Raw genomic sequence first — 23600 nt, 5'->3', positions numbered from 1 at the left:
GAACTGTGTCCAATGAAAGATAGTGAGCATGTTGCCCAGGTATAATAATGTGGAGTAGAGGAGAAGAACAGTGATGACAAATGAGATGATAGCGAGAATGTGAAATAAAAGAGGTCTAGAATATGTGAATGCATGCAGTACACCTGAAGATGAAAGGGAGTTGTATGCAAGAAGGCATAGGCATTTAGAGAGACTGTTGCTTTCTGATCATTGCATATTTTTTTCCTTTCAAATAATTCGTGCCTGCCAAAACAATCAACTCTTTCATATCTCTTTCTGCAAATTAACAGCTTTACTAACATCCTTGATCTTCACACCTAAGAAACATGCTTTTATTGTATTCTCATTAAGTACACCTCTTAATGAGAAGGCAGTAAAATGGAATCTTCATAGAATATCTTTTCCTTACTCCCGGTTTCTTGATCTTTTATACTTTTCCCATTCACATTTGCTTTCATTCTCTCTCTCTCTCTCTCTCTCTCTCTCTCTGTTTCACAGACTAAATGTTTCTCTAGTCTCTAGAGCTATCACTTTTCTTGTGAAGGATTCTGTGTATGTAAGCTATTTCTCTCTCCATTGCCATCTCATCATCCACATTATTTTCAGTCAGATTTTTCATACTCTCATTCGTATTCCATCCACTATTTCTGACTCCTTCCACTACATTCTGTACACATTTCACTATCCTGTTTAAAATTGATATTAGTCATTTCATTCTCTCACTTTTATTGCACTTCTTGCACTCATTCATGAATCATTTCTTATGCATCATCTCTCCACTCTAGCTTTCATATCACAAACTATTCACTCTTGATAAAGAGTATATTGAACACACACTGTATCACATGAAATCCCTCATATTCAAAATCACTGAGTATGGAAGTATTGTTTATCCTTTCTTTGTACACATCAATGCCATGTAGAACACTTTTTAAGGAATACTGCTTAATAAGATTTACAAGAACCTCCATTCTGTTTTCTGGTTTAATGAGGGTGCAAAAAATAGAGGTACATATTATTATTATTATTATTTTCCTGACACCCATAGAGTCACAAGATTCATCGCAAGAAGTCAACACTAGTGAACACAAAGTCTATTATACCAATCCTTAAAATCATCCACAGTCTGCATCACCACTCTCTCAGGCAATGTATTCCATGCTCCTATGACTCTTCATGCAAAAAATTACTTCTTACCCTTTTACTCACTACCACCTTTTGCAACTTCCAGGGATGTCTCTTGTGTCTTTCCCTCGTTCTACCATATGAAAAATCTCCTCAGTAAAAATACAATAATAACCTTTCATCAACTTAAATTTCTCGACCATACTCCCCTCCCACACACACAACTTTGCTTTCTATCCACCAAACTCTGCAGTCGGCATGCCCTCAGTCTATCCATAATCAATGCTGTACAGAGCTGACATAATTTTTGTTATACATCTTTGCACCCTCTCCAAGGTTTCTTAATCTCCTTCAAATCCTGGTGAACAGATCTGTGCACAGTAGCCCACATGTGATCTAATCAAAGCCTTATACAATCAAACAAGAATCTCCCTACTTCTACAAGTCAGTGACTTCCGTATTATTCCCAGAAGTCTTTGTGCTGTCCTCACATTTCTAGCAAAGTGTCCCCTAAATTTCAGATCCTTATCATCTACTATCACCCCAAGATATCTTATTTCCATAACCTCCAACAATACATCCCCACCAAGCATAATTCTATATCACATCTTTGTTTCCCAAATTTTAAAACTTTACATTTTGCAACATTGAACTTGCATCCCCATTCCCGTGCCTATTCACTCAATTTATTCAAGTTTACTTGTAAGCCCACAACATCTTCTCTACTCTTCACAGTTCGTCCCAACTTTGCACCATCTGCAAACAACTGAATATCTCCATCCAGATCTTCGCCAATATAATTAACACACAAGTTCAGCAGTAATGGCCCTAAAAACCCTTGAAGTATATCACTAGTGACTTTCCTTTTCCTGGATATTGCTTCCCCATACACAACTTGCTGATACCTATCAGATAGCCAGTATCCAATTCAATGCACTAATCTAATATCCAACACCATCTGCTCTAGTTTGACTATCAACCAGTGGCGGCCAGTACATAAGCACAGCAACACTGCAGCACCCCAAGGAAAAAATGAAAAAATTAAATTTTGTTTGTGCTTATAAATGATAACAATGCTTACAACATTATATAAATGCATTACAACATGTTAAAGGTTACAGCTTATGTTTTGACATTGATTGAATAGTTAATAATTGGAATTGTTCAATTAACGCTTTAGATTATGAAACAAATGCACTGCGATCTAACGCTGATATTCGTTTGTTCTTGTCACTGCATGTTACGTCATTCCCAACCATAACTGCTCAAATGGCAGAGTATTTTTAGTATCCTTAAGTGCCTTATTTCTGTAAGATATGAAACGTTTATTATTGGTGCATGTGCGTGATGAACTATTTTTTGTAAATCTTATTTTATTTTGTTAAAATAACATATAATTATTTATTTATTATAGATACAAGGCTGAATTATGATGAGTGTCACTGTTAAAAATATGAAAAGAATTATATTTTTTCAATTATCGTTACACGAAACAAATGCACTGCGATCTAACGCTGATATTCGTTTGGACTTGTTATTGCTATTGATACGACACTTTTATTATTGGTGTTTGTTCGTAGTGAGGATGAAATATTTTTAATAAAGGAATTTTTAATATGTAAATTTATTTATTAATAAATTCATTACTGATGAGGAAAAAAAAGTTTTTTTTTTTTTTTTTTTTTTTTTTATATGCAGCACCCCCACTTAAAATTTTCACTGGCCGCCACTGCTATCAACTTATCATGTGGTAAATCTATTAAAAGCCTTTGCAAAATCTAAGTATATTGCAGTGTATCCCTCTCCTCTGCCCAAGGAAACCACCACCTTATTCTAATAAGTAAGTAGATTACTAAAACATGACCTCCCTTTAGCAAATCCATGCTGTCCATCAAAGATAACACAATTGTTTTCAACCCAATTCTGGATCCTAGTTCTCACAAGCTAATCCAACAATACCAGAACACTTGACACACAGATAGGCCTATAATTTGTGCTTGAGTTCTATGACCTCCCTTAAGAAGTGGCACAATCTTGCCCTCCTTACACTCCTTTGGAACTTGACTCAGTGCAAGACTCATATTAAAAAACTATGTCAAGGTACATGTCAACTCCCTGGCACATTCCTTCAGAATATATGGTGATATATTATCAAGTCCCACAGCCTTATTAACATCATGTTTGCTCAATTCCCATACACCTCTTGCTCACTTATAAGTCAGTCCCTTCTCGCCATCATCAACTGCTCTCAATCTGTTCATAAAGTCATATTCACAAGAATGAAAGACCTTTATGAACTGCTCATTAAGTATCTCCACTATATTTTAAGCAACGGTTGTCCATATACCAATCGATGTCATCCTACCATAATCATTCTTTTTTTTGCTGGTTACATATTGAAAGAACTACCTAGGATTCCTTTTGACTTCATTAACTAACTACTGCTAATAACTTACTTTTGCTACCCTTACCAACCAAGTCACCCTCCTTGCCTGACATATGTAATCCTTATTGAATTGGTTAGTACCACTTCTCTTAGATGCCTCCATAATGCCTTTTTTTCCTGTGTATCACATGCTTAATCTCTTCATTCATCCATTTCACGCCTACCTTATTTAACCTTCTGACCCTTGGAATACATTTAGACATTGTTTCTACTAGACAGTTCTTGAATATCTCCCAGGTTATATTGATCTCTTTTCCAGCTAACTTTTCATTCTGAGCTACACCTGTAAGCTGTCTCCTGAGCTCTTTATAATCACCACTCTTGTAGTTCCACATATACCCTTTCCTTACAGAGGTCCTCACACTGCCGACAGCCATCCAGGTAATCACTTCATGGTCACTCTCAGCAATTGAAGAGTGATTGGACATCTCATTTATAATTACATCCTCTGATGAGATGATCAAATCCAAGGCCCTCAATCCTCATGTGCTCTCTGTTACATACTGTCTGAGGTAGTTGCCCTCAAAAACTCAAGAAACTAATTTTCTTTACTTCCAGTTGCTATCTCATCATCCCAGTCTATATTGCCATAATTAAAATTGCCAATAATGATCACCCTTTTCTTATTTACTTGGGTAATTTGATTATACATTTCATAGTCACTACCATCCATATTACCGGGTCGATAACAAACCAAATATTTCATTCTATTCACATCTATCTCATACCATACTGCTGAAAACCACTGGCACTATTTCCCTCTTTCATCTCTATTTTGTATGGATATAACTCTTTCTCTATCATCAATAGAACTCTCGCTCCCTTTTACCCTGTCTATCCTCAAGAAACACATCATACCCTTCCATCTCTATTCCGCTCAGGAAGTCATTTTTATCCAACCATGACTCACTTATTCCAACAATTTTTGGATGAACAGACTCAATTTATGCAACCATTTTATTTGCTTTGTTACTTACACTTCTAGCATTTGTATACAAATATGGCAGCTCATTCTTGGATCTATAGCTAGTTCCACTGATACCACTCATTTGATGTGATTTCTCCATGCTCAACTCAAGCCATTTCCCTTTTTCCTTATTCATCTTAGAACCCTCTTCAAATCCAACTGTTTTCTCTTGATCTCAGGTCGTCCCCTTTCTTTCATATCTACACATGCATTCACATCCGCTTGGAGCATCCACCTTTCTCACGCTGTGTTCCCCCGTCCACCCCGAGCCTCCCTGTTTCCTTTGTCCATCTTGCACACCTATTCTCTTATTCTCTATATTCATGCCATTCATAACCACCTCTTCAAACTCTCCTGCCTTACTCTGCTGCTCTTCCACATCGCTTCCCACTTGATCAGATTCATTCTCTGCACTCGCTTCTCTACCTTCCAGCAGTAGTCTCTCCAAGTGACTCACACCACCGCTCAAATGCAGTCCATCACTCTTATAGAGTTCACTTCATCCTTCAAACTCATTCCAGACATTAACAAACTGCAGTCCTTTCTCAACACACATTTCCACTAACATGTCATTCATAATCCTTGCTCTCTGCTTCAATTCACCACTGTCATACCTAGGTGGTAATATGCTTACCACCTTTCCTATCATGCTATTCTCTTTTATCTGTCTAAGCAACCTCCTGATATCCAATCTGATGTGTTCTTTGTTTGCAGTCAAGTCATTTGTACCTATTACAACTACTAACTCTTTTGCCCACTTAATCCTCATATTCAATACTCCAATCACTCTATTCATTCTATCTCCAGTAAAACATACCTTGTGCATCCTCTCATCCAGAACACCTTTAATAATTGAATCACCATACAACGCCACTTGCGGGTCTTTCGTTACCTCTTTTATACCAACAGTATTTGTTTTCATCATTTTTTCATTTTATCTCAAAATGTCTTAACTTCATTCCACATCCATTTCACCTCTTGCCTCATCCTAAACAACTCTAATTTCAAATCTTGAATCACATTTTCACTGTCATTCAGTCTTTCGAATTTTCGAACTTTTGAATCCTGTGTCACACTTTTACTCTCAATAAGAAGGTTAAATTTAGGAATGTGCTCCTAAATGTTAAAGTAAGGAGAGGAGCTGATGCAAGATCTGATCATTACTTAGTAGCAACCAAAATTAATGTAAAATTGCATGGGAATAAAACAATTAGAAATCAAAACAGAATGATAAAATATGATATGTCTAAATTAACAATGAATGAAATCAAGAAAGTTTTTCCTATAATGATAAAAAAATCAATTTCATATTTTGTAAAATGAGAAGTTGTGTGAGAAAGTTGAAAGCCCAGAAGGCCAGATTGAAAAGCAATGGAAAAATTTTTAAATGATATATAATGAAATTGCAAAAGACTATTAAGAAGGGGGAGGGACAATGATTGGTTATTAGATAAGACCCGGAGACTCATAGAAGAAAGGCACAAAGTTAAAATGATGCTTGTAAGTGCCAAATTCCAGAGAGCTAAAGAAATTCATTTCAGCAATTATAGAAAAAAAGACAAGATAAAAGGAATTGTGTAGAGAGTTTGGCAGAAGAAGCAAAAAAGGCTGTAATGTTAGGGCACATTGGAAGACTGTATGAGATGAAAAAGAAAATATGCTGTGAAGAAAAGAAGTAAATGCTGTAAGGAATAAAGATGGTTTGCCTACTAACTGAAGAGGATAAGAATGTTGGAAGGTGGAAAGAACACTTTGATGAGATGCCACATTTAAAATCTCATCAAAATCTCAACACTTTGATGAGATTTTAAATATAGAAAACAATATAACTTGCATAATTAGAAGTTCAATAATGGTAAAACACCCTGCAAGATTTAAATATTACATAAGCATAGATTTAAATATTACATCAGAATTGTTATCTAAAAATGAAATAACAAACATAATAGAAAAAATGAAAAGTGGAAAGGTTTTGGGCAATGATAATATAGCAATAGAAATTGTGAAAGAATATTTATTAGCAGCAATAGTAAGCTGTATTCCATGGGTGAAGAAGCAAACACAATTTGGTGTAAAGTGAATGACAAACGATATCAAACAGGAAGTGCAGTTGAAAAAGAGATTATGGAAGAGATATAAGGAGAGGGGTGGAGTACAGATACATGAAGAATATAAGATGCAGGCCAGGAGAGTAACCAGAATGGTGAGGAAGGCAAAACTGGAATATAAGAAGAGATTGGCACTAAGATCCAAAGAAAATCCTAGGGAATTTTTTTGCTATTTATGTAGCCAGTAGGCAGAGAAATGATTGTGAAAGAATGACGTTGTGGGATAAAAATGGGAATAGAGTGACTGATGCACAGGACATAGTGGAGCTGTTCAATGATCATTTTATTGGAGTATTTCATCCTGGAGGAGGTTTTAATACTAGAGGGACAGGGCAGGTTCAGGGTTTAGAGGTGCAAGAGGAGAGTGTGTTCCAAATACTGAGTACTCTGGATACCAGTAAAGCTGTTGCCCTGGATGGTATTTCACCAAGGGTTTTGAGAGAATGTGCTAAAGAACTGACAGCTCCGTTGACTTGGCTTTTCAATAAAAGTCTGGCTGTGGGAAAGGTACCCAGGGAATGGAAGGAAAGTAAGATAGTGCCACTGCATAAGGGCGGTAGCAGACTGAAAGTGTCTAATTATAGGCCTGTTTGTGTGTCATCAGTAGTTGTTAAGATCTTTGAGAAATTAGTAAGGGACTACATATAGCATGGGCAGATGAGGGTAATGTTATCTGTGAGAATCAACATGGATTTGTTAAGGGGCACTCTCGCTTTAGTAATATGATTGCCTTTTATAATAAAGTGACCAGAGCAATTGATGAGGAAAAAGCATATACTGCCATTTTTTGGGATTTTGCAAAGGCATTTGACAGGGTGCCACATGATAAACTGATATTCAAGTTGCAGCACATGGATCTGGATTTCAGATTGGTCAACTGGATTCAGGATTGGCTGTCTGATAGGTATCAGAGAGTTGTGTATGGTGGAGCAATAGCAAGGAAGCAGAAAGTTACAAGTGGGGTTCCACAGGGCTCAGTACTGGGACCTGTATTGTTCAACCTTTATATCAATGATATAGTCAATGGATTGCAAGGGGACACTCAGTTGTTTGCAGATGATGTGAAGCTGGGAAGGGTTATCAGTAATAGTGCAGATGTGGCAGCCCTGCAAGAGGATTTGAATAAACTAGGCAGATGGGCAAATGAATGGGGGTATCGGTTTAATGTAGCAAAATGTCAAGTCTTGAGGTTTGGGATCCATTGATGGGAGGATGCATACTCGATTTGAGGAGCTGTAGTGGAGGAGGTGGGACAAGAGTTCTGGGGGTGATGATTGATAGAAAACTGAAATTCAGGGAGCATATTGCAAAGGTGGTGAGGGTAACTCAGAGGATTGCTGCAATACTGAGAAGGACGCCAACCTGCAGAGATAATAGAGTTATCATTCCGTTGTATAAGACTCTGATCAGAACACACTTAGACTATTGTTCTCATATTTGGTACTCAGGATTTGAAGGAAATAAATTGACCTTGGAAAGGGTACAGAGGTGGATAACAAAGATGGTTTCAGGACTGTACAATATGAGTTATGAGGATCGAATGAGAAAATGTGGACTGCAGAGTTTGGTGGATAGAAGAAGGAGAGGTGATATGATGAAGACGTTTAAGTTGTTGAGAGGCAGTTACAAAGGTAGACATTGGAGAGTTTTCTTTCATTACTTGGTGGAATGGCGGGAAGGTAAACGGTCAATGGGTTCAAGGAGTGGTATGATAACTTTGTGTTTCCTAAAAATGACCTCCCATGATGAGTCTTTTGACTCCATGGAGGCCTGGATAATAATAATAATAATAATAAAATGCTTAAGACAACTAAAGAAATTGCTGCTAACAGTGGCAGCTTGTCTATAAGGACTGCAGGGCTGCACTGAATGCAGCTCAAGTGTTGAATATACTAGCGAGTAGTAATGGCTAGTATACTCAACACTGGAGCTGCATTCAATGCAGCCCTGCAACCACCACTGGCTGCTGATGAACTGAAACTGATCTTTAGAAATGTGCTAAGATTGAAAAGATAATTAAACAGTGGAAAGTAGCAATGATAATTGTAATCTGTAAGAAAGTAGATCTCACTGGATGTGAAAAGTGGAGGGAATTAGTACCGTCAGTACATGCAATTTTTTTCTGTAAAATATTGATAAACAGAATTAAAACCATTAGCCATTAACATTACTGACAGGATGGGTGAAGCACTAGTGCTTTTCATATTTCCCTTTATCTGTGATGAGAGTTGTTTGGGAATGGGAGGTTTGTGAGCAGTTAAGCTCGCCCTCTGAGGGCAGTTGTGTTAGCTATGATAGGTTGAGAGAAGAATAGCCTTCGGTCTTTTGTGTTTATAGTAATCAGTCTCATTGTAATTGAGAGCTTGTACGATTAGTGGGTTTGAATGTGAACTTGACTTCACGAAGAATTTTTCTGCAAGATCACGAAGAAGGGAGGAGATGTATGGATGCCGGCTTCTCGGTGAATCTGTGAATTTCTGATGAACCACGGTGCATCCAGGATCATCCTAAGGCATTTGTTTTGGATTCTCTGTAATTTTGAAATGTTTGATCTTGAAGTGTGACTCCATGCTGGTGAGGCGTAGGTAATGACTGGACGCATTACCATCCGGTAAAGAAGCAATTTATTATGTAGGTTCAATTTGCTCTTGTGGTTGATCAATGGGTAGAGCTCTGCTATTACTTTGGAAGATTTGGAGCAAATGAGATTGATGCGTTTGTTAAAAAGGAGTTTCTTATCCATTAATACCCCAAGATATTTGGTCTCTGATTGCCATGGGATCTTATGACCAGAGAGCAGGATGTCTTCTTTGTTGCAGATCTTTCTTCTTGAAAACACCATGGCTGAGCTTTTGAGGGGGGGTTCACGTTAATCCTCCAGTTGGTGAACCAGTTTGCTAGCTCATTGATACTTCCTTGGAGTCTTGTAATTGCTAGGCGAGGGCTGAGTGATCTAGCTAGAATAGCGGTGTCGTCGGCATAAAGGGCCATAGTAGTTGTTCTTGAATTGAGAGAAATATCTGCCATGTAAGTTGTGAAAAGTATTGGGGCCAGAAGAGAACCCTGAGGTACTCCTGCCAGGATTTTGAGCCTTGATGACACAATTCCGTTGAGTTTAAATTGCATGTATCTTTCATTAATATATGAATATGTGAGTTTCTAGTTTAATTGGGATATTGTTTTCAATTAGTTTGAAGATAAGGCCTTGATGCCAGACCTTATCAAAGGCCTTGGCAACATCCAAAAATACAGCAGCAGTGTGAAGGTGCCAGTTAAAACCATGGGTGATATGTTCTGTTAGTCGGTGAATTTGTTGCACCATGTTTTGAGCTTTGCGAAACCCAAATTGCTCATTTGGGATTATTTTCTCTTGGTCCACTGCTGATTGTAATCTTGATAGGATGACCTTTTCTATTACTTTGCCAAGACAGGAAAGAAGACTGATGGGCCTGCAGCTTTGGGGAAGTTGTGGGTTATTACCAGGCTTTTTTAGAGGTATAATGTCTGCGATTTTCCAATCTGTGGGAAAGTACTGGAATCTTAAAATGGAATTGGTAATATTAACTAGATGAATTATGGCTTTCCGTGGGAGTAGCTTTATTATTCTATTGGTAATGCCATCAGGGCCGGAGGCCTTTTTATTCTTCAGATGGGAAATGATATTTATTATTTCTGTTGGAGATGTGGGGGTGATGGTTTCTGAATCATCCTTAGGCTGACTTAGTGCATTTCTAACTTTACAATGAACTTTGTAAATAAGATTGAAATTTAAGTTTGCGTAAGATGGGCTGCATTGATTTTTCAGATTGTCAATTAGGGCTTCTACTTTTTCTTCATTTGAGTGTGCCATTCCAAGAGTGGTCTTTAAAGGGGGAAGTGGTTGTCTTTTGGTACGAAGAGATTTTACAAACTTCCACATGGAGTTATCTTCTGGGTTAATTTCCTTGAGTTTGGATTCCCATTTGGAATTCCTGTGGATCTGGAGGGCTTCTCGAACCTGTCTGTTCAAGGAGTTTAAGGTTTCTTTGTCCTGTGGGGCTCTGGTGTTGTGATATCGCTTTCTGGCTTTATTTTTGGCCCTAATCAGGACCATTATCTCTTCTGGGATCCAATTAGGAGCATGGAACACAGTGGTTTGAGTGACTGATGCTATTGCTGTGTTGATTTGCCTAGTTAAATTGCTTACAGCTTGGTCTATTTCTTCTTTTTAATGAAGAGAGCTTGTCCCATGGTATGAAAGAATGATGGGGAGAGCTGATCTTGAAGTCCTAACCTGAGCAGGATGGGATTATGATCTGAGTTAAGCTCTTCTACTGTCTCCAGCTGGTATTGATATTTGATGTTTCTGAGGATAACTATGTCTAATACATCAGCACTTCCTGATGGGCTGTAGTGGGTGGGCTCAGTGGGTCCAGCTACTATTGATGAGTTGAATAACGTGTAATTGAATAAGGAGTTCATTCACTTTGGAGTTCATTGACGAACTGAACCAGGCCGTATGTTTGAAGTTTAGGTCTCCTGCTATAATTATGGAATCCTTGGAGCCGAGGATGGAGTCTAAGTCTGCTGTCAATAGTGGAATGCTGGGAGGATTGTACGCTGCGTAGATTTTGAGTTTGCCTGCGTTATTAGTGTGCACCTCCACACCTGTCACCTCAAGGTTTAGAGTTTGGGGGTTGGTCAGCGAGTTGTGGCTTAAATAATTTTTGATGAAAATAGCTGTGCCACCTCCACTAGAGTTAAGTCTGTCTGTCCTGTATAAAATATAACCTCTTAGTTTTGGGTTGTTTGATGGTCTGAGGTGGGATTCACTGATCAAGATTATGTCTGGATTGTATCTTTTTTGCAAATTCTTGCAGCTCGAGAATTTTATTTGTTAAGCCAGTGGCATTCCATGCTGTTATCATGAGAGAATTTGGTTTAAATTTTTTAAACATTATAAAGAGCTGTTAATATGGATTGAGTTTCTAGGTAGAATCTTTTTCTGGAGGATGGTGAGGTGCTTGCTTTGCTGAATTCATGCAGCGTTGTTGCAAGTGACGAGGTTAAAGCTGATGTGAGATTAGAGCTTGTTCGCTCTTGCAATGAAGAAGTCTGGGTTCTTACCACTTCCAGATATGATTTGGACATGGATGAGGGTCGAGTGCCTTCCTGTGTTGTTGAATGTGAGGTATTATGATCTGGAGGGCAAATTGCTTGGTTGTGTATTGTGTCATTGCTTGGTTGTGTATTGTGTCATTGCTTGGAGGAGCATGGTTAGCTCTTGTTGATCCACAGTTTTTTGGATGGAAAAGGCAACCCTTGTAATTAGAGGGATGTGGTCCTCTACAATTGGCACAGCAGGCAGGTGTGGATCTGGGTTTGGTGCAGGAGTTGTTTGGTGACCCTCACCGCATTTTAGGCATCTGTATGCAGCTCTGCACAGTTTTTGGGCATGCCCGAACCTCTGGCATCTGTGGCACTGCCCTGCTGATGCCTTCTTCCTTAGAGGTTCGGTTGTAATTTTAAGCTTGCAAATGTCCGTAACTTCATAGATGATTTTTTGTGTGTTGGAGATTTCGACCAACACCAGTGGCATTGGTATTTTATCTGACCTCAACATTCTACTGACTTTGGTTGGAGTCAATCCTTGATTGATGAGGTCAGTTGTGATCTCATCAGTTGTGATGCCCTCAGCCACTCCTCTTACAACTACTTTTAAGTTCTTCTCGCTTGCTAGCGCAAAGGTGTGGAAGGGCAGTTTAGAGTTGTCATCCAGCATTTTCGTCATCATGCGATAATCTGTGACAGTAGTAGGGTGAATCTTTACACCCTCTTCAGTATTTCTTGCCCAGGAAAAATTGATATTTTGTTCTCCTAGGGATCTTGAGACTGAGGTCCATTTGTCTTTAACTTGAAGGATAACTGGAGGGACCTTTTCTTTTCTATCTTGGGTGATCTGATTTTGTTGAGTTGTTACATCATCTTCCATTCCACCTTCCGATGTTCTGCGTCTTTTATTAGATTGTTCCTCATGTGAACAATCGAACTGTTGGGGAGACTTTGTAGGAGAAACAGGTGTAATGTCCTCTTCAATGTCCAAATCATCATCTTCAGTGTCATTTACTTGAGTGAAGAGATTCAAGCAACCAGGATAGTCTGTATCAAATATCTTAAGGATGAATTTGAGAATGTCAAGTGACATATCTTTGTTTAACTGTTGAATGGCGTCTTTGATATCATTTACATTCTCCATTCTTGTGTACAATGAGGTACGAAATATTTACAATGGCGAAGAGAACGGGCTAGGGCCAGAAAATTGTATCAAAAGTCAAAGTCTTACCTTGTATTCCGCAAACAAAGAAGATTCACAATATCTAAAACTCATTAATCACCACTAAAATCAAAAACATTCTTCGCAACAACAACCATCATGTGAGACTGCTATGCGAGCCACCATCTTCCTTTCAACCAACAGAATTAAAAATGAAGTAGAGAATATATTAAAGCATGAACAGCTGGTTTTAGAACAGGTGAGAGTACTGTGCATCATATTTTTCTTAAAGGAATGTAATTAAACAAAGCATAGAACTTAGAGCCCATTATATTTAAATTTTACAGACTTTGCTAAAGCATTTGACAGGATTGGTAAAAAAACATTATGCTTAATTATTAAAAGTTATAAAATTCCTGACAAATATGTGAGAATAATCAAAGAAATGTATAAAGGCAGTAAAAGTTGAGTTATTGCACAGCAAATAATACCTGAATGGTTTGAGACAAGATCTGGTGTAAGGCAATGTGCAATGTCTGGTTTATCATTAAAGATATTGAGTGTATTATGAGAAAAGTGTATAATGAGTGAATTATGAGAAAAACAGATGCAAGAATAGGGATTCAATGGAATTCTATGTCGCAGTTAGAAGATCTAGAGAATGCTGATGGTATAATTTCTTGGGAGACTTGGGAGAAGGGGGACGACATCAGGTAACACTGAGCCCAGTGGAGTCTAGAGAGGATAATGCTGGGTATAGAAACAGCGGCATTTATATGCTATATACTAATGCCAGGAGTATCCAGAATAAGGGAGAGGAATTGTTGGCACACAAAACATCAGCCTGGCCAAAAATTATTGGGATCGCTGAGACGTGGTTGACAGAAGAGGATATAATAACAGGAATAGAAGTCACTGAGTACAGCATTTTTCAGCAGGATAGGAAGGGAAAGCATGGTGGTGGAGTACTGCTATTGATAAGTGACAACTTATGTCCTCTAAGAGTGGAGACTTTGGAAGGCAGTGACACTAATGATTTTGAAAGCATATGGTGTGAGGTAGAGGTGGGCAAGATAGGATATTTAGTGGGGTGTTGCTACAGACCAAGGAGCACAGAGGGTGGGGACCAGGAAATGTTTATACAGTTGAGTTTGGCAAGTGCAAGAAGAATGATTGTTATGGGAGATTTTAACTACAGTAGTATAAACTGGGGAGAGGAAGATGCATGTAGCAATAAGTGAATGGAATGTCTAGAATTCTTGAGGGACAAATGTTTTAGGCAACATGTAATAGAGGGAATAAGAGATCCAGAGTTTTGGATTTGGTCATAGCATCAGAAGAGTTGATGATAACTGAGATGACATCTCTCCCACCAGTTGCAGAGAGTGACCATATGGTTTTGACTTGAAAAATGAATAGACATGCAGGAGTATCAAAGAGACGGGAACGTATGTGGAATCATAAGGCAGGTGATTATAATAGTTTCAGACGTCAACTTCTGGAAGTTTCATGGAGGGAGGAATTGGAAGGCCGGGATGTCATTAGGGCATGGGAAATTATGAAAGAATATTTGTTTGCAGCAATGGTAAGTTGTATACCACGAGTGAACAACAGGACACAATTTGGAGTAAAGTGGATGAAAAACAATATCAAACAGGAATTGCATGCAAAAAAGATGCTGTGGAAGAGATAAAAGGAGACAGGAGAAGAGAAGATGCATGAAGAGTATAATTAAGACACAGGCCAGAAGAGTGACTAGTATGGTAAGGAAGACGAAACTGGAATATAAGAGGAGATTAGCCCCAAGATCCAAAGAAAATCTTAGGAAATTTTTTTAGATATGTGGCCAGGGAGGAGAAATGACTGTGGAAGAATGATATTGTGGGATAAAAATGGGAATAGAGTGACTGATGCAGCGGCCATAGTAGAATTGTTCAATTAACATTTTATTGGAGTATTTCATCCTGGAGAAGTCAGTTTTAATGCTAGAGGGATAGAGCAGGTTCAAGGTTTAGAAGTACAAGAGGAGAGTGTGTTTTAAATACTGAGTACTCTGGATGTCAGTAAAGTTGTGGGACTGGATGGTATTTCACCACAAGTTTTGAGAGAATGTGCTAGGGAACTGACAGTGCCTTTAACCTGGCTTTTCAATGAAAGTCTGGCTTTGGCAAAGGTGCCCATGGAATAGAAGGAAGGTAAGATAGTGCCAATGCATAAGGGCGATAGCAGACTGCAAGCGTCTAATTATAGAGCAGTTTGTGTGTCTTCAGTAGTTAGTAAGATCTTGGAGAAAGTAGTGAAGGACAGTATACAGCATAGGGCAAATGAGGATAATATTATCTGTGAGAATCAACATGGATTTGTGCAGGGGCACTCTTGTTTTAGCAATATGCTAGTCTTTTATGATAAAGTTACAAGAGCATTAGATGAGGAAAAGGCATATACTGCCATTTTCTTAGATTTAGTGAAGGCATTTGACAGGGTGCCACATGATAAGCTGATATTTAAGTTGCAGCACATGTGTCTGGATGTCAGATTGGTCAACTGGATTCAGGATTGGCTGTCCGATAGGTATCAGAGAGTTGTGTATGATGGTGGAATTTCAAGGATGCATAGGGTTACAAGTGGGGTCCCACAGGGCTCAGTACTGAGACCTATATTGTTTAAATTTTATATCAATGACTTTGTCAGTGGATTGCAAGGGATATTCAGTTGTTTGCAGATGATGCAAAGCTGAGAAGCATTATTAGTAATAGTGCAGATGCGGCAGCCCTGCAAGAGGATTTGAATAAGCTAGATAGATGGGCAAATCAATGGGGGTGTCAGTTTAATGCAGAAAATGTAATGTCCTGAGGTTTGGGAAACATTGATGGGATGCTGCATACTCTATGGGAGGAGTTATACTGGAGGAAGTAGGGGACACAAGAGATCTGGGGGTTGATGATTGATAGAAACCTGTAGTTTAGGGGACATATTGCAAAGGTGGTGAAGGTAACACAGAGGATTGCTGCAATTATGAGAAGGACACTGACCTGCAGAGATAAAACAGTTATCATTCCGTTGTATAAGACCTTGATCAGACCACACTTGGACTATTGTTTTCAGATTTGGTCCCCAGGATTTGAAGGGGATAAATTAACTGTGGAAAGGGTACAAAGGCAGATAACAAAGATGGCTTCAGTACTGTACAATGATAGTTTTGACGATCAGCTGAGGGAATGTGGACTGCAGAGTTTGGTGGATAGAAGAAGGAGAGGTGATATGATTGAAATTTTTAAACTGTTGAGAGGTGGTTACAGGGTTGACACTGGGGAGTTCTTTCGCTTGGTTGAACAGCAGGAAGGAGTGATGACGAGAGTGATATCCCTGAAAGCTACGAAAGGAAAATGTGAGGAAGAGTGTGAGGAGTGGTTTCTTTGCATGGAGGGTGGTTGAACCATGGAATGCATTGCCTAATGGAGTGGTGAGAGCAAGAACGGTCAATCACGTTAAGCAGTGGTATGATAGACATTGTGTTTCTTAGGGGGAGAGACCTCCCCTCGATGAGTCGTGATAGACTTTGTGTTTCTTAGGAAGGATCTCCCACGATGGGTCTTTTGACTTCATGGAGGCCGAATAATAATTTTTTTTTTTTTTTAAATTATTTCTCAGATAAATTACATACATTATATTAAGACAATTATGCATAACAAAGAATTTCTCGTACATAAAGTTTTTTTTAAAATAATAATAACAACAATAACTGTTTACAACATATATTATTATAATATTCATAATGATGATTACTACAGATGTTTCTTTGCAATTTTACAGTCTATATATACAAGATCATCGGATATAATCACTCTATATTGCATACTTTTGTTACAGTTATTACATACATTTCTTTACATATGATACATTACTTACATTTGTTTACATATGATACATTACTTACATTTGTTTACATATGATACATTACTTACATTTGTTTACATATGATACATTACTTACATTTGTTTACATATGATACATTACTTACATTTGTTTACATATGATACTTACATTACATACATTTCTTTACATATAATTTTTACATACATTTCTTTACATATAATTTTTACATACATTTGCTTACATATCATTACTGCGCAGAAAATTGTGAAAGAATATTTGTTAGCAGCAATGGTAAGTTGTATACTACGAGTGAAGAAGAAGATGCAATTTGGAGTAAAGTGAATGACAAACAATATTAAACAGGAATTGCATGCTAAAAAGGGGGCAATGGAAAAGATGTAAGGAGACAGGTGAAGAGAGGATGCATGAAGAATATAAGACATAGGCCAGAAGAGTGACTAGTGTGGTACAGAAAGCAAAACTGGAATATGAGAGGAGATTGGCCCTAAGATCCAAAGAAAATCCTAGGGAATTTTTTAGCTATGTGGCCAGGAGGAGGAGAAATGACTGTGGAAGAATGATATTGTGGGATAAAAATGGGAATACAGTGACTGATGCAGAGGATATAGTGGAATTGTTCAAAAAACACTTTATTGGAGTATGTCATCCCAGAGGAGTCAGTTTTAATGCTAGAGGGATAGGGCTGGTTTGAGGTTTAGAGGTACAAGAGGAGAGTGTGTTTCAGATACTGAGTACTCTGGATGTCAGTAAAGCTTTGGGACTGGATGATATTTCACCACGAGTTTTGAGAGAATGTGCTAGGGAACCGACAGTGCCTTTAACCTGGCTTTTCAATGAAAGTCTGGCTTCAGCAAAGGTGCCCATGGAATGGAAGGAACGTAAGATAGTGCTATTGCATAACGGTGGTAACAGACTGGAAGTGTCTAATTATAGGCCAGTCTGTGTGTCATCAGTAGTTGTTAAGATCTTGGAGAAAGTAGTGAGGGACTGCATACAGCATTGGGCAGATATGGGTAATGTTATCTGTGAGAGTCAACAAGGATTTGTGAAAGGGTACTCTTGTTTTAGCAATATGCTAGCCTTTTAAATAAAGTTACAAGAACATTAGATGAGGGAAAGGCATATACTGCAATTTTCTTAGACTTAGCAAAGGCATTTGACAGGGTGCCACATGATAAGCTGATATTTAAGTTGCAGCACATGGGTCTGGATGTCAGATTGGTCAACTGGATTCAGGATTGGCTGTCTGATAGGTATCAGAGAGTTGTGTATGGTGGAGCAGTTTCCAGGAGGCAGAGGGTTACAAGTGGGGTCCCACAGGGCTCAGTACTAGGACCTATATTATTTAACCTTTATATCAATGACATTGCCAGTGGATTGCATGGGGATATTTAGTTGTTTACAGATGATGCGAAGCTGGGAAGGATTATTAGTAATAGTGCAGATGTGGTAGCCCAGCAAGAGGATTTGAATAAGCTAGATAGATGGGCAAATGAATGGGGATGTCAGTTTAATGCAACAAAATGTAAGGTCTTGAGGTTTGGGAAACATCGATGGGACACTGCATACTCTATGCAAGGAGTTATACTGGAGGAAGTATTGGAGACAAGAGATCTGGGGTTGATTATTGATAGAAACCTGAAGTTTAGGGGACATATTGCAAAGGTGGTGAAGGTAACACAGAGGATTGCTGCAATTATGAGAAGGACACTGACTTGGATAAGAGGGTTATCATTCCGTTGTATAAGTCTCTGATCAGACCACACTTGGACTATTGTTCTCGGATTTGGTCCCAAGGATTTGAAGGGGATAAATTAACTGTGGAAAGGATACAAAGACGGATGACAAAGATGGTTTCAGGACTGTACAAGGATCGGCTGAGGGAATGTGGACTGCAGAGTTTGGTGGATAAAAGAAGGAGAGGTGATATGATTGAGACTTTTAAACCATTGAGAGGTGGTTACAGCGTTTACACTGGGGAGTTCTTTCGCTTGGTTGAACAGTGGGAAGGAGTGATGACAAGAGGCCATCCCTGGAAGTTACGAAAGGAAACTGTGAGCAAGAGGGTGAAGAGTGGTTTCTTTGCGTGGAGGATGGTTTAACCGTGGAATGCATTGTCTGATAGAGTGATGAGAGCAAGAACGGTCAATGAGTTTAAGGAGTGGTATAATAGACTTTGTGTTTCTTAGGGGGGACCTCCCATCGATGAGTCTTGACAGACTTTGTGTTTCATAGGAAGGACCTCCCACGATGAGTGTTTTGACTCCATGGAGGCCTGAATAATAATACATACATTACATACTTTGGTTTACATGTGATACGTACATTACATGCACTTGGTTACATATGATACATCTTGGATGAGAACTAATTTCTCTGCTTTCATCCTCGAAGCTTATATGTAAGCTTATCTGAGGATGATACCAGTTGGTTATTATTTATTGTTTTTTTTTGCTATGTTGGAAAGCTATGAAGTCTATGATTGAAAAATTCACGTGCACACACACACACACACACACACACACACACACACACACACACACACACACACACACACACACACACACACACACACACACACACACACACACACACACACAATAACTTGGAATGTATTGATGCGTCGCTGAACTGGAAGCCTGAACGAATATATTGTGTTTCATTAAGTTTGTATGGTATTTTGGGGGCGTGTTTCTTGTTCATAGTATGTCCTTAGAGCTCTTTTCAGGCTATTGTAGTTTGTAAGGTTTCTGTATTCAAAAGGTAATTTGTTCATCATGTCTGGGATGTAGAAGTGTCGTGTGGCCTTTCCGTAGTGATTATTGCATTTATATGTGATATAATTAGTAGTCTGAGGTCTTGTTATACGGAATGTATTTCTGACTGTCATGTAGTTGGCATTGAAATAATGTTTTCGCCAAGCTGCATAGTGACATAAATGTTTTACTGTCAGTATTTTGTGTTCTGACATTGCAATGTATATAAGGTCGTTATTTTCTCTTTGTTCCCAAAAGATCAGTTTTATCATTTTGTACTGTAGTATATTATAATAATAATAATAATAATAATTTTGATATCAGAAAAAAACAATGACAGCAAGCAAACTCTGAAGACTTGTAGAGAACAGTCGAAATGGTTAATCTTAAAATAAATATGACTAAAACAAAAGTTCTTAACATAAACAGCAAATGCCATGATGAAATCAAAATCACTCAATATGCTGTGGACAAAGTTAAACATTTTACATACTTGGGATCAAATATAGATACCGAAGGTGGAATTGACAGGGATATAATGCAAAGATTGACAAAAGGTAATAGCGTTCTTTCCATCTTCTAATAATCTTATCCTCTTCAGTTAGCAGCAGACTATTTTTATTCCTTATAGCACTTACTCACTTCTTTTCTTCACAGCGTGTTTTCTTTTTCATTGCATACATCTTCCAGTGTGCCTAACATTGCAGCCTTTTGTGTAATACTGCTTTCAGAAAATCAAATAATATTATAATAAAACCAAAATAATGATCTTCAATAGCAATGTTAAGGCTGTATTATTATACAGATCAGAAACATGGAGCTTACCAGAAAAACATGAAGCTAAATTAAATAGTTTTCAAACAAAATGTCCAAAGTAAAATATTAAAAACATTTTGCCCCTAATGTATAACAAATGATGACTTATATAAGCTGACTAAGAAAAAAAAAAGCATCACCAATGAAATAAAAACATGCAGATAGAAATTAATTACTGAGAATGGACAGCAGATAGATTCCAGAAGGAAAAGGGAAAGGTCTAAATTAACTTGGCAGAGAATGACAGAAAAGGAAATAAGAATGGCTGGCTGGCAGAGTTAGAGAGAAGTTGAACTGGTGGTGCAGGACAGAAGTATCTGAAAGAAATGGACCTTGGCCTTTGTATCTCTGTACTCTGTAGACTGAAGGCAATATCATACATTTTTTTTTTAAATAACAAAACCTGTGGTGAGATCATAATTAAAAGAAACACACGTATTAACCACAGTGAAAATATTTAATTGTAAATATTTCATCCTAAGTATCTTAGGACATCATCAGTACAGTAGTTTAAAACAATAATAGGAATAGCATACAGTTAGGGCACATGATTACAATAGAATCTCATTAAACATGCGTAACGTGTTACAGAAGTAAAAAAAAAAAAAAAACTAATAATAATTATTTTACACAATTTTGTATGACTATTTCCCATACTTTAGGAATAGTAAGAACGTTGTTGCAGTTTAAATTTGGTCTGTGCAGTAGGGCTTCAGAACTTTCTTTATATAAACATTCATGTTTATATAAAGATCTATTTAAAAGTTTAGATTTTTCCCAATGGATCCTATGGTTTGGATTTTCAATTCTGTGTTGAGAGAGGGCAGATTTCTGCGGTTTAAAAAGACGAACGTGGTCTTGATGTTCCGAGATGCGTTTCTGAACAGACTCAAGCTCATGCAAATTGTCTTACTTTGGACAGACAGGAAGGTCTGTTCAGAAACGCATCTCAGAACATCAAGACCACATTCGTCTTTTTAAACTGCAGAAATCTGGCCTCTCTCAACACGGAATTGAAAATCCAAACCATAGGATCCATTGGAAAAAATCTAAACTTTTACATAGATCTTTATATAAACATGAACGTTTAACCAAAGAAAGTTTCTGAAGCCCTACTACACAGACCAAATTTAAACCGCAGCGATGTTCTTACTATTCCTAAAGTATGGGAAATTGTCATACAAAATTGTGTAAAATATTTATTATTAGTTTTTTTTTTTTTTTTTACTTCTGTAACACATTACACATTTAATGAGATTCTATTGTAATCATGTGTCCTAACTGTATGTTATTCCTATTATTGTTTTAAACTACTGTACTGATGATGTCCTAAGATACTTAGGATGAAATATTTACAATTAAATATTTTCACTGTGGTTAATATGTGTGTTTCTTTTAATAATATCATACATGTTGCTGCTGACTGCACAGGACTGAGGTGAGAGAGAGAGAGAGTGAGCAGTTTCCTGATTGTTGGCAATATACAAAATGAAAATTGGAATTATAAATATTTCTAAAAACACAAATGCATGGGTTTTTCATGGTGTAGCTTTGGTTTATCTACAGATGGCATGCAGAAGGCAATGAAAAAATGGAAACCATTATTACAGCTTTAAAACTTCGATTCATTCATTATCTGCATATATCCAAAGTAGGTTAAGACTGACAACCAAAAGAAAAAAAAAGTATCTCAGTATCTCACTATTCAGTGGTAAATACATTATTTGCTCAGAATATAATAATAAAAAAAAACTTACGATCACTAATCATATATCTTATCAGGTAACCTTTCTGGAGATATTCCATGATTTATCTTGAAGAAATACCTATAATACAAAACACATCTTGGTCAAAAACAGAATCTCATAAACACAGCTTTTTATTTTGCTCCCCACATGGGTAATTTTCCATTCTTTTATGGCAAATCCATCAATAAGTAATTCAAAGTATATTAGTATATAAGTACCATGAATAATATAGTATATAAGTACCACTCCCCCAAGCAAGATGTGTTATATATTACATTATATAACGAAATTCATCCCTACTAATATAATACAACAACCACTAATATAATAGTCACATAACTGCATTACATTAATATAATAATGTAAAAATGTAAAAAAGTAATGTAATTAATTACATTAATTACATTACTTTTTTACATTTTTACATTATTATATTAGAAATGTAATTAATTATATTAATTACATTTCTCTTAGCACAGAATGCATATGCTACATTGAAAGTTTCGAAACTATAAGAATTCACCATTAGAATAGAACTTTTTTACAGAAAAGCATTATAACCAAAACACTGCAGCTGACATTATTATTATTATTATTATTATTATTATTATTATTATTATTATTATTATTCAGGCCTCCATGGAGTCAAAAGACTCGTTGTGAGAGGTCCTTTCTAAGAAATATGAAGTCTATCATACCACTCCTTAAACTCATTGACCGTTCTCGCTCTCACCACTCCATCAGGAAATGCATTCCATGGTTCAACCACCCTCCATGCAAAGAAACCACTCCTCACCCTCTTGCTCACAGTTTCCTTTTGTAACTTCCAGGGATGGCCTGTCATCACTCCTTCCCACTGTTCAACCAAGCGAAAGAACTCCCCAGTGTCAACGCTGTAACCACCTCTAAACAATTTAAAAGTCTCAATCATATCACCCCTCCTTCTTCTATCCACCAAACTCTGCAGTCCACATTCCCTCAGCTGATCCTCATAACTATCATTGTACAGTCCTGAAACCATCTTTGTTATCCACCTTTGTACCCTTTCCACAGTTAATTTATCCCCTTCAAATCCTGGGGACCAAATCTGAGAACAATAGTCCAAGTGTGGGCTGATCAGGATCTTGTACAATGGAATGATAACTGTTTTATCTCTGCATGTCAGCATCCTTCTCATTATTGCAGCAATCCTCTGTGTTACCTTCACCATCTTTGCAATATGTCCCCTAAACTTCAGGTTTCTATCAATAATCAACCCCAGATCTCTTGTCTCCCCTACTTCTTCCAGTATAACTCCTCCCATAGTGTATGCAGTGTCCCATCGATGTTTTGAAATTACAAGAACATAACATCTAATGTTCTTGTAACTTTATTATAAAAGGCTAGCATATTGCTAAAACAAGAGCGGCCTTTCACAAATCCATGTTGACTCTCACAGATAACATTACCCTCATCTGCCCAGTGCTGTATACGGTCCCTCACTA

At 37.6% G+C, this 23600-nt stretch overlaps 1 protein-coding gene across 10 annotated transcripts in view; it reads right to left on the bottom strand.

Moving 5' to 3' along the window:
• LOC150092750 (xylosyl- and glucuronyltransferase LARGE1-like) overlaps positions 1-23600 on the bottom strand; it is a 676688-nt gene that overhangs the window by 393947 nt on the left and 259141 nt on the right. For all 10 annotated transcript variants that reach the window (XM_090414755.1, XM_090414753.1, XM_090414752.1 and 7 more), the window contains one exon: positions 22126-22194. The gene's annotated coding sequence lies outside the window, so the exon portion shown is untranslated. The remainder of the gene's footprint in view (positions 1-22125; positions 22195-23600) is intronic.

The sequence above is a fragment of the Typopeltis vanoorti genome, chromosome 25 (assembly GCF_054136105.1).
Source record: "Typopeltis vanoorti isolate ZY-2024b chromosome 25, IOZ_Tvanoo_1.0, whole genome shotgun sequence".
NCBI lineage: Eukaryota > Metazoa > Arthropoda > Arachnida > Uropygi > Thelyphonidae > Typopeltis > Typopeltis vanoorti.
Note: the sequence above shows the minus strand (reverse complement) of the source record. Positions and strands in the feature narration are given on the sequence as shown.